This window comes from Ranitomeya imitator, chromosome 1 (genome assembly GCF_032444005.1).
Source record: "Ranitomeya imitator isolate aRanImi1 chromosome 1, aRanImi1.pri, whole genome shotgun sequence".
Taxonomy (NCBI): Eukaryota; Metazoa; Chordata; class Amphibia; order Anura; family Dendrobatidae; genus Ranitomeya; species Ranitomeya imitator.
Genome location: NC_091282.1, coordinates 497,900,220 through 497,913,616, shown reverse-complemented (window position 1 = coordinate 497,913,616; position 13,397 = coordinate 497,900,220).

Sequence of the window (13,397 nt, the reverse complement as noted above, 5' to 3'; positions counted from 1 at the left end):
GATGTCAGCTGCGATAGGCAGCTGACACCCGGCCGCGATCGGCCGCGCTCCCCCCGTGAGCGCCGCCGATCGCGCTGGACGTACTATCCCGTCCGTGGTCATGGGGGCCCACCCCTCCTCGACGGGATAGTACGTCCAATGTCAGAAAGGGGTTAATGCAGGTAACGAATTGATTCGGAGCATCTATCTGGTCTGTAGGAGCCAGAACTCTTAATGGTTGGCATGGGATCAAATACTTATATCTCAGTGCAAAATGCAACTAAATGTATATAATCTATACAATGGGATTTTCTGGATTTTATTTTTGATACTCTATCTCTCAATGTTAAAATTTACCCACCATTAAGATTATATACTGTTCATGTCTTTGTCAGTGGGTAAACTTACAAAATCAGGAAGGGATCAAATACTTATTTCCCCCACTGTATGTATATATATATATAGGTGCTTCTCATAAAATTAGAATATCGTCAAAAAGTTAATTTATTTCAGTTCTTCAATACAAAAAGTGAAACGTCTATATTATATGGAGTCATTACAAACAGAGTAATCTATTTTTTTCAAGTGTTTATTTCTGTCAATGTTGATGATTATGGCTTACAGCCAATGAAAACCCAAAAGTAAATTAGAATACTTTATGACAACAGCTTGAAAAATGATTTTAAAGTCTGAATGTTGGCCTACTGAAATGTATGTTCAGTAAGTGCACCCAATACTTGGTCTGGGCTCCTTTTTCATCAATTGCTGCATCAATGCGATGTGGCATGGAGGTGATCAGCCAGCGGCACTGCTGAGGTGTTATGGAAGCCCAGGTTGGTTTGATAACAGCCTTCAGCTCTTCTGCATTGTTGGGTCTGGAGTCTCTCATCTTCTTCTTGACAATACCCCATAGATTCTCTATAGGGTTAAGGTCAGGCGAGTTTGCTGGCCAATCAAGCACAGTGATACTGTTGTTTTTAAACCAGGTATTGGCAATTTTGGCAGTGTGGACTGGTGAAGAGTCCTGCAGTGAAAAGCAGAGGTGAACACGCTCGCTCATCGCTAATAATAATGTAATTTTGCAAATTTGTCAGTTATACAAAGGTTAAAAGTTGAAACGGGACCCCACAATTTACTGATAAATTTCTCCCAAAATCAGTAATGCCCCATATGTTAATAGAAACTACTGTTAGGCTACACATCAGGATCGAGAAGGAAGGCAGGAGCATTATTTGGCTTTTGGAGCACAGATTTTGCTAGAATAATTTGCAGGTGACATTTGCGGAGCATCTAAGGTGCCACAATAGCAGAAACACAGCCAAGCGTGACCCCATTGTAGAAACTGCACATCTCAATTAATTCATCAGTAATTCTGCAGTAACTATTTTGAAACACCCACACCATTCTTTATTCTGGTGAATTGCAAATAGGACAGTATAGTGGCTAACTGACTATATATTGTGCCAACATACAGTGTAGTGCCCATATATTGTAGCGCCCCCATACATTATGTCCAGCTTGTGCTTCTGGCGACATGCGCCCTGTAAATTGCTAATTGGGCTCTCCCTGCTATGGCAATGCCAAACATGTGGACGCTTACTGTGGTTTAGGCACAGTGGGGCTCAGAACGAGAGGGGCATTTGGACTTGGGAGCGCAGATTTCACTGGACTTTATTTGGGGGGGGGGGGGGGAAAGGGGGAGAGCCATAAAACTTTTCCAGAGTCTTTGTTCTACCAGTAACATAAACGCCTATATTGCCAGTGAGCAATGTTGGACTGAAGTTGGAGCTGGTTTAGTGGGGGATAAATTAAGGTTTTTATTGGTAACATTTTTGGGTACATAACATTGTTTGATCGCTTCCAGTATAAAGCTGGAATTCTTCTGCGCTGAGCACTTACATTAGGGTTTCCTTGTAAATCTCACAAAAATGTGATTCAGATCCCCAACGGAGCCACTCACCATAATGAGGCAGATTGAGACACTTTATAGTCCATTTGGTGACCATCTGGGGGGGTTTGCATCTTTTTAGGCGTTCACAGGACTGTGGTCAAATACACGTGTGCGCTAATAAGACAACTAAATTAAATGGACAGCGCCAAAACTCAGACCAGACATAGTCCAAAGGAACGCTTTGTGCCTCATAATTGAGTGGTTCCATCAGGGGTTTTGTCTGAATCGCGGTTATGGGAATTTACACTGAAACGCCGGTGTAAGCGCTCAGCGGAGAGCACATAGATAAATGTGAGCCACGCTTTGCTCTGATTTTCGGGAGGCACAAAAGTACAAGAATAGTACTAATATGTATTAGTTAGTTAATATGTATTTTTGCGTTGATTAGGTTGATGTGATTACATCAATACCAGATTTACACTGTTTTTTTATGTTGATACTATCACACAGTAAAAAAAATTGTTATTTCGTAACCATATTCTGAGAGCTGATGCATTCCAGCAAAAAAGGGAATCTGACGCCAAAAAGTGATTTATCATATTTTTGAGAAATTTTAAGTTGCTCATATTACTATCACATTGAACAGCCTGAAAATTGCAGTTTTGAATCACATAACTAGACAGCCTTTTTGGACTTTGTGAGCACATATGTATGGGTAATTGAGAGAGAAGAAATTTGCACTATTTTTAGGTGCCGTTATTACAAAACATGCAATTGAAGTGCAGTGAAATGCATGAATGTGCAAAGGTAGATATCTCTTCTTAAATTTAGTGTGCTTATAATTAGAAATTAGCAAACTTGTTTGGAAAACGTTTGCCAATCTCTAATTTGGCACAACTGTGGCACATTCGAATTTGTGTTCGTTTTCACAACCAGTGTTACTTAAAGTTGGCAAAATTCAGTCACAGTGTGGTAAATCATTGCATTTCCACTGTTTTTGCTATTACTTTGGCTAGGATAGTGATGCTATATGATGAAAGGGAAACAGGTGGACGTGTTTGATGAGAGGATGGGCTGTGTCTAAGTCAGAGGAGCTGCGGAGTGTAATTTTTTTTTCTTTTTTTAATAACTTAATGTGTTTACATTCCGACAACCAATCAGGGAGCAGAAATCATCCACAACATCATGACACAAGATCTTCTATGATTGGCTGCTGAAGTCACATGACCTTGGCCATATAAAAAGCAGACATCTTGTTTTGCTGTCACCATTTTCTCAGTGTCATAGTGCAGAGAATCCGCTCCTGATAGAGCTACAAGTGAACTTCTCAGTTGGATAGGATCCTGTTTTTCTGTGAAATTGATTTTCCAGCATCTAAATAAATTGCGCAAAAACTGTGTTGCAGTCTCAGGAGGCCCCATTTGGTAATGCAAATTGTTTGTGATAAAATTGTGATTCAGTGAGAAATCAGAAGGCCAGATTTCTACTTAAAAATTGTTAGGCTTAACATTGGGGTGCAGCCAGGAAGCCCTATTTGCTAATCCAAATCGTTTGGGATAAAACTATGTTTCAGTGTGAAATCAGAAGGCCAGATTTCCTTTTAAAAATCGTTAGGTATAACAGTGTTGTTCAGGCACACTATCTAAGAAAATCAATACTGATTGGTCATTTAGTGACAGGTGACTGACAGCTGTGGGCCTAAGGTTGTGAAGCAGCAGGTTGCAAGAGGGGAAAGGAACATACAACATGAGTGGCAAAAAGTGAGGTCATAGTGGAAGCGGGAATAGGCTTGGTGTTCGACGGTGTGAATGTTAATGACAGCTCAACTGAACAAACACCATCTTGTCCTATCTAAAGGCTGCTGACATCTGTTACTGGCTACTCCACTCCCTTTCTTTGACAGCCGCACAGCAGTATGCCTAGTAGATGAGGGACAGAAAGAGCATGTACTCCAGTGGATGGCAAGCATTTCATCAATTGGCCTCTCCACCTTTTCCTTCACCTTAACATCACACATCACACACAGTATAATCCTCAGTTGTGGCATCCCAATCACCCTTGTTTCCCCCTGCATCATGAATTTCCAAATGCCCAACTGACTGTGGAGAGCCACAGATGGGCCATTTTGTAAAGCCGTTCACAGAATCCAGAGGAGGAAAGAATCTGCACCGATGCCCAAAATTTTTTCATGTTGGATCCGGGGCCGGGCAAAGTAGGGTCTGTACAGATTCTAGACCCTCCTCACGGACATTAGCCACTGGGGTGGAGGTGATCCCGATGAGACTCAGATACCATAGGCACACATGGACTGTACTGTGGTGTCAAGGAAGGTAGAAGAGGAGGGTGACTCTCAGGGTGGGGAGTGTGAGAACAGAGAGGATGATGATGAGGTTAGTGTGATCCCAGAGGTATGCAGCTGAGCAGCTCAGCAGAGGAGGTAGAGGAGGAGGATGAGGAAGACGAGGAGATTAAGTTGTGGCTTCCCACACAGACGTGGAGTGATGCAGCCACGACAAGCAATCCTCACTGACACAGGCTGTGAGACCCTGCTTATAGCTGGATCTCATAAGCCACCATACCCTGGGATCATCAGATGACCTTAGCGTACTTTGGCAATGATTGGCACCTGCAATTATGATTGTGGGGGTCGATCTTTTAACACCCTTGTTACCAATTAGATACTGCTGTCACTATTGACAGTGGTATTTAAAGGGTTAATCAGCCTCGACTAGCTCCAAAAACTGGCCACGACCAATATCTTAAGGTTTCCGCTATCATGTACAGATGTCACCCACGGGAATTTTGGCCATGGGGCTGCGCTATTCTCTTAATCCTCATTGCTGTTTTAAACCGGCAATGAGTATATAAGGCCCCTTCATGGACGCCATTTTAATGCATATCGGAGGTCATTAAGGGGTTAACTTACAAGTCTATTTTAGTATGTGCCTAATATAATAGATGTGGAGTATTTGTTCTCACATGCATTGCGTCATTCCTCTCTTATTCCTCCTGGAATTTTAAGAAGAAATTGACAACTGGTTATTATCATTCTGATATGTCTGCACAGGGTCTGACACTGGCAGCACTAATTGTATGTTTTATTGCTAGTATGTAGGGAGAGATCTCATTCTGCGCATGCACCACCACCAGCGCCCTTTTAATGAAGCCCACCGAGAGATCAATCTGTGCAAGTGACGCCAGTGGCTAAGATGGCACAGGTGTGAAAATTTAGGAAGAGGATAAAGACAGTAGAGACAGCGGAGGGATCATGGTAGAGCTGGCAACCCTACCCATAGTCTCGCCCCACAGTCCCACCTTTGGACTCTATGTGACCATTCACATGAGTGGTACAGGTTTATTGTTTCTTTTGAAAGGGGTCAAGAGCCCTTGGTTTAAGTCTGAAGAGATTCCATTTGGTTTTGGTCTCAGCTGCTGCTTATTGGTACACTCCCCTTCACTATTTAAACTCACTTCTGGCTTCCTCCCATGCCAGCAATAGGTTTATCTATCCTGTGCCTTACTTACTTGGAGTAGCTGTTGTATTCTTGGAGAAGCTGAAGTGTTCTTTGAGAAGTTATTTGTGTTCATTTTGATTCCTTTGAATTTCCATTTGTTTCCCTTGAGTGTCCCTTTCCCTGTGTTGTCTTATTATAGTAGTAAGATTAGTGTCTTGATGCCCAGCTCACTATCTCCAGCTAAGACCCAGGGTCAGCTAGGGTTTAGGCACGTGCCGATACACGGGTGGAAGGATCCATCTAGGGTGATAGGGAGTGCAGGTGTCAGCATAAGGTGAGTGCTGAGGAGTCACCATCTTCCCCCTCTCCTACCATCAGGGCTCCTCTTTACTTGCTCCCTCACCAACTCTCTTTGCATTGCATGCTGGGCATCTTCTTGCCCTAGCGTGACAGCATTGTAAGGTTTTAATACTAGAGGTTAGGACCATGCAGATTTGGGTACACCTTAACGCTGGTGGAGTGGCTTTTATGCTTTTTTTTAATCAAAAATGGTGTTTATTTAGTATCCTATGTTATTGATATTGATTTTGCTTATTTACTTATATGTATATTCATTTTCTTTCTGTCTTAGGTTTGTATATCTAATGGCCAATGTTGCTCCTATATTTTGTGTGCTTATCAATCTATACCCTTTTTCCCATGTGCAGTGCCATAGAATCAAGGGTGGTTTAAAAATAAATAAATAGTTATAGTAGTGATAGCAGAAGACTGTAAAATAGGGTAATAAAATGTACTTTTAAGTTGAAGATGTATAGTTCAAATAGTAAAAGGGGTTGGTCACCAAATTACAAGTCCCTTTCATGTAAGCTGAATGCTATTGATAAGCACATGACTAAATATATGCCAAATCAAGGTGTAATCTGAGTTTATTTTTTTGGTCAAATATCTTTGCATGAAAATTTCCTGGCTTCCAGTGGTGTCACATCATCTTCTTCCTCAGTTCCAGTCTCTGGAAACTGATAATTTGCAAGGCTTGCCAAGCCTATGTAGACAGATTGTCATGCAGGTGGGCTGTGCTTTCCACATGCTTGGGTTGGGCTTTCTGTTTGGGTGGGAGGAGCTGCATTCAGCAGAGCTCACTCTGTTTCTGTGAACGCTGCTGCAGACCCAGCTCTCCCTGCACACCGAGATCTCTCTTGCCTCTGTATGTATACAGCAGGGTGCATATACATGTACAAAAACTGATGCATACCCTGAGTAATGTATACACAGCCTGCCGTATTCCCTGTATAAGGCCGGGTTCACATTGCATTAACAGTAGCCCTTTCAACACCTGCGCTAACGGGCTGCTGTTAATGCAAGTGCCGATATGTCGTCGCGCTAGCGCAGATAGAGCTAGCAGATGCTCTATCTGCGCGAGCAGTGATGGACCCGGAAACGCTGCAGCCCGCGTCCCAGGGACCGTCACTCAATGATGGCACATTGCTAGCGCATGCCCATTGTGGGCATGCGCTAGCGATGTGTCTGACATTGGACTTAATGGCGGCATTAACGAGCTGCGTTACACCGCGTTATGCCGCGTTATAATGTAGTCTGTCTAACGGACGTCTCTAGCGCAATGTGAACCCAGCCTAGTATGAATACATTCATATCTTCCCAGTCATCCATCCATTGATTCAGCCCATCATCCATGTCAGTAGAAGGAGTATGGGAAAGTCTTTATTAGAAGGTTTGTGTTTGGAGAAGATAGCTTTGTAAAGATACAAGGTACCTCAATGGGATCCAATGTGACCCCCATATGCAAACTGCTATATAGTTTCACTTTGAAGAATTCTTAGTTTTCTTCCATGAGGTCTTTATATCATATTCGATTATCTGGCATTGTTATATTGATTACATCTTTTGCACATGGGGAGGCACATTGGACTCATTCGTTAAACTTCATATGTACCACATCTGTTCCAAATTACAGTTGAACGTCCAGTCTGACCCAGAGAGAATTAGCTATCTGGGTATCACAATTTTAAAGGGGATAAGTAAGGCACTGTTGAAGAAACAGATCGAAATAACCTACATTATTCCAGTTTTCACTATTGGTTTTAATTATTTATTGTTTTAAGCTGTGTTGTAGTTACTTCCCTCCCTAATGCAAGGGAGGAGGCTCTCTATAACTACTTTACCAGATGACAAAGTCAACCCAACTTTGAAACTTATTGTGTATATGAATAAAGATCCAAAGAACATACACCCTTCACTTAACTCTGTGGCAGTGCCTGGAAATAGCAACTCTTTTCCTTTTTTGTTTGAATTATGATTTCTATAAAAGTCAATATTACAATAATTATATTGTGAACTTTGATGGTCAACCATTTCTGATGCTATTTCTTCTCCACTCTTTACAGGACCCTTTCAGTGCCACACACGAACTGCCAGATTGCTTCCCATTATGGTATATCCCCTGTTCATTTCTTTATGCACAGTGATGGTAGCATCTTCTCTTTCAAAATAAAACAGTACATCTGTGAATTCATGCTAACAACAATGAAATGTAGTTCCCCATTACTAGCAGGATTCATGCAGCCCCACATAAGGACACTGCGACCATCGTGTTTCACTGTAGTCACCATGCATTTTTCTTTGTTATCTTCACCTTTCCAACAACATACAGTTTTGAAGCCATCACACCAAAAAACATTTATTTTGGTCTCATGACTCGAGAGCATAAAGATTCAGTGGTCTTCATATTTTTCAACGTGGGTCCAAGCAAATTGTAGTCAGGCTTTCTTGTGTATGGTCTTTAGAAGAAGCATCCTTCAAAGACGACATTCTTTCATGTCATTCATTTGCAATTCATGCCATATTAGAAAACACTCACTCTATTTTGGCTTTCTACTTCTTTATGTAGCTGAAGTAAATTTGCATGTTGATTTTTTTGACCCATTTTCTGTTAGGTGTAACACACCAGACCATCCCATTTACATTATCTATGTCTCCAACCCCATCAGGAGATTATTTCCCTCCTTGTCATCCCTGAGGGAATAGACAAGATTCTGCAAGAGTCTGTGCCCACGGGCAAGACTTTTGTGCCATCAAATTTACGACTGGAGGTTCTCTCTTGGGCTCTCTCGTCCAGGGTGGGAGGACACTTTGGGACCAAAAGGACATCTGAGCTTCTGGCGAGGACATACTGGTGGCCGTATATGGCCTGTGACGTTGGAGACTATATTCGGGCGTGTGTCTCCTGCGCCAAGAATAAGTCTTCTCGACAATGGCCAGCTGGGTTATGTTACTCCCTACTGGTGGCAGACAGGCCCTGGGAGATGGTCAGGATGGACTTTGTGGTGGGCTTACCCAAGTCCTGTGGCTGCACCATCATTTGGGTAATCACTGACCATTTTTCTAAAATGGTGCACTTGGTGCCTCTTCCACGGCTACCTTCTGCACTGGCCTTGGCAGCGTTGTTTATTAAACACATTTTCCACCTACACGGTTTGCCGGACAATATTGTCAGTGACCGGGGTCCCCCGTTTGCGTCTCAGTTCTGGAGAGAGCTCTGTCGTCTATTCAGCATCAATCTGAATCTCTCTTCAGCATACCATCCCGAGACGAATGGGTTGGTAGAGAGGGCCAACCAGACCTTGGTCACATATTTGCTACATTTTGTTTCTGCTAGGCAGGATGACTGGACATCCTTGCTACCGTGGGTGGAGTTTGCGCTAAACAATGCCGCAGCCGACTCCACTGGACAGACCCCATTTCTCCTTAACTATTGCCAGCATCCGCGGGTTCCTGTGCCTATGCCCATGTCTTCTGCAGGTTCCAGGGTGGCAGACTGGGCTGTGGAGGCACGTGACATTTGGGACCACACTCAGGATGCCGTCCAGGCTTCCAAGGAGAGAATGAGGTCCTCCGCCGATGCACATTGTTGTCCCGCACCGACCTTTGCTCCTGGCAACTTAGTGTGGCTCTCCACCCTTAACATCAGGCTGTGTGTTGAGTCCACTAAGTTTGCACCTCACTACTTCGGTCCCTTTAAGGTCCTGGAACAGGTTAACCCTGTAGTCTACCGTCTGGCCCTTCCTCCATGCCTAGGTATCACCGAGACCTTTCATGTGTCTCTTCTTAAGCCCGTTCACATGTCCCGGTTTTCTGAGTCATCTGCCGGGACATTGAGTTCATCTACGGATGATTTTGAGGTGAACACTATCTCGGGGTGCAAGGTGGTATGTGGCAAAAAAATTTATTTGGGGGATTGGAAGGACTATGGCCCAGAGGACAGGTCCCTGGGAGCCTGCTGAGCACATTCAGGCTCCGCAACTCATTGCTGCCTTCAAACATAGCGAGGCCAAAGGAGGGGGCCCTAGGAGGATGGGTAATGTTAGGTGTCAAGTTCCCGCCACTGCACATGGGGAATGTCGAGCCACCTCCGCAGTGGTCTCCCATTCTTCTTCAGCTGCAGTAGAGCCTGCTCTGCAGAGACGTCGGTCCCAGCATCTGGCTCATTCAGATACTGTGTGCTTGGTTACTGCTGATCTTCCAGGCTCAGCTATTGTAACCAGCACTGTTCAGCGGCGAGCAGACTCTGCTGGGACTAAGTCCTGCTTTTCCTCTACTGAGCATTCCCAAAGGACGATCTCTTATTGGAGGTCGGGGGTCACATGCTCAGGTCCTGAAGCAGTTCCTATTGGACCACTAGGAAGGTCCTGAGAGCTTTTTCTATAAAAGGTTCACATGGCCGCACAGCTATGCGCTAGTATCAACTTATATTCATGAGAGCACGAGCTTAGCTACTTTGTGGTCTGTGTCAGCATATGCTCAGGGTCGGCTGTAAGACTTCCAGCACCTCCGGAGAGGAGATTTTGTGAATTTAGGGCTGGCGTATAGCCACTAGAATTCCGGCACCTCTGGAGAGGAGTTTTTTTGTGAATTTTGGGCTGGCATATAGGCTCTAGAATTCCGGCACCTCCGGAGAGGAGTTATTTTGTGTGCTCTTGCTGACTGTATAACCACTGTATGCTACCTGCTCCGTTAGTGAGCTTTGATCCTCTGTGAAGTTAACAGAGCACAGCGTTACCTTTAATCCCTGCGACTCTGTGAAGCAACAGAGTTCTCTCCTATACAGACCGGGTGACGGAACCCATGTCTAATCTGGCGTAGAGCTGCCACATAGTGCCGCCATTTACTAGCAGCAGGTTTCTCTCCTGCATGTTGGCCCCCGGGCTGTGAACATACCTATATTATCTCTACATTTACTCAGTGCATTCCGCCAGCCCTAACAACCAGCTGCTGCTGACCAGTATCCTGGAATTCAACCAGCAGTATATGCAATAGTAAAAAGAGATATTCAGGTAATTCTGGTATGTGTCTGGTCAAGAAGATATCAAATGGAGATGATGGTGATGAATAAAGAGCAGGTTTATTTACCCATTAGTGACTAGAGATGAGCGAATATTTCAATGTCTGGTTCGAATTACGATTGAAGAATTTGCAATATTCGCTGATTACTTCGTCAAATACTCGCTGAACATAACCGAACGCCATTCAAAGCATTGGGAAGCAAAAAGAAACGCATGCACAACACCATCTAACAGCCCCAAAAGCTGCTAAAACACATCAAATTATGGGGAGATACCAGGAAAGTGACCTCAATTTACCTACAGTGCAAATTGTAGCATGGCACTGCAGGAATCAGCCATGCATTAGGTATCAGGGTTTGGGCCAGCATTTACAGCTTTCAATTGAACATCACAGTAAGAAGAGTTGGGTGAGGGATCGGTGTAGGCCTGATACCACATGCAACAGCTCAACCTGCTTTCCTGCTCAGCCATACTCAGGTGGCACAAATATCATATACATTTCATAGAATATTATTGTCAGAAACATCTAAGGATAGTAACACGGGTAGTTGACTCCAAGGAAGTAGAGGCCTGACGGTCTCCGAGGCCTACTGCTACAGGCAACATGCATGAAGAAGAGCCAAACAGGAGTCTAAACATTTACAAAAATTATTGGCAAACACCACCAAAGTGGCATCAATTTCACCACAGTAGAAATAGTATAATAAGGAATGACAGGTCTTCCACTATGCCAATCCAGCAGGTTGACACCCAACCAGGAGTGTTCACATTTCCAAAAATTATTGACAAACACCACCAAAGTGGCATCAATTTCACCACAGTAGAAACAGTATAATAGGGACCGACAGGTCTTTCACTATGCCCAATCCAGCAGATGGACACCCAACCAGGAGTGTTCACATTTCCAAAAATTATTGGCAGAAACTACCAAAGGGGCATCAATTTCACCACAGTATAGATAGTATAAAAGGGCCCGACAGGTCTTGCAATACACCCAACCCAGCAGATGGACACCCAACCAGGAGTGTTCACATTTAAACAAATGAGAGCCTGACACCACCAAAGTGGCATAAATTTTACGAGAGTAGAAATAGCATAATTGGGGTAGACACATCTTCCACTACAGCCAATCCAGCAGATGTAGACCAACCATGACTGTTCACATTTCCACAAATTAGTGTTAACACCTGCAGCAGCATCATCAGCAGCATCAGCAGGCAAAGAAACCACACTAAAGATATCACAGAGTGCAGTTACACGACATTAATGCAGCATGCTAGAAAATGCAATATCGCTTAGTCAGTACAGTCTGCGATTGGGGTGCAAAAGTCCTTGGAGATCCATGACTTGTTCATCTTGATGAAAGTTAGACGGTCTACACTTTCAGGGGACAGCCAGCTGTGCTTATTCATCAAGATGCCACCAGCAGAAGTCACGTTCTGAGAGAACGCTGGCTGCCAGGCATGATAAAACTTCCAAGGCATGTGAGGCGAGCTCAGGCCACTCATCCATTTTGGAAGACAAAAATGTGAAATGGTCCGAACCCTCCCTGATGGTTTTGATATTCAGTTCTAGATACTCCTGCACCATCCTCTCCATTCGCTCACCACATGTAAGACTTGGACTATGGTGCTGGTGTTAAAAAGTGTCAAAGGACTCACAGAAATTGCTTCTTCCACTTACTCTACTGCTGCTGCTAATAATAATTTGGCTTTAACGAATTGATGTGCCAAAGGTTGGAAGTCTAGAGCAGTGATGTGAACTGTATGCTTCACTGCTGTCTTGGGGAAAACCTCTCTTAAGATTGTATAAAAGCACGTTTCGATACTCTAGCATTCGTGGGTCCCTTTCCAGGGCGGAATGCATCTGCCAAAATTTGGTTTTATAATGTGGATCTAACAGAGTGGCAACCCAGTAGTCAGCACTATTTCTAATCATAACTATACGAGGATCATGTTGCAGATAGTGCAGCAAGAAGGCACTCTCATATGTTGGCCTCTACCATGAGGTCCAAGCCCATGCTGTGTTAGTGGCTGGGTAATATAAATGCTTGTTTCCTTCTTCCCCTCCCACCAACCATGAACAACAGAGAGGGGAGGATTATCCTCTTCATATCCTGACAGTTGCTCGCCCATCACCTCATCCTCATCCATTTGTTCCTCGGATTTTGCACCTTCACTAACAGTTTGTCTGTTATCACCAGCCCCATTCGATCGCAGTGATCCACCCTCCCTTGGCACCCACCTGTGTGACGACAGTCTGGAGCTTAGAGACAATGTTATCTCTGCTGCATCCTTCTCTGCTTCCTTTTCTTCTTCCGGGATCATCAACTCCTCCCGCAGACTATTCAAAGTCTGCTCCAGCATATAGATGACCAGAATAGTGATGCTGATGATGGCGTCATCAGCGCTAACCATTGCAGGAGACAGAGTTAAGAGGTAGGCCCAATGGAATGTTATGCCCAATTCCCCAATGTGGGATCCTTTTTATAAAAAAATAAAAGAGTGCCATCACAGCCCCCTTGGCCAAAATGCACCGTACAGAGCACGTTCACCCTGGTCATCTAGTGGCAGGTACAGGACAGATTGCAGGAGACAGAGTTAAGAAGTAGGCCCAAAGTTATGTCATGCCCAATTCCCCAATGTGTTGTCCTTTTTTAAAAAAAAAATAAGTGTGCCATCACAGCCCCTTTGCCCAAAATGCACCGTACAGAGC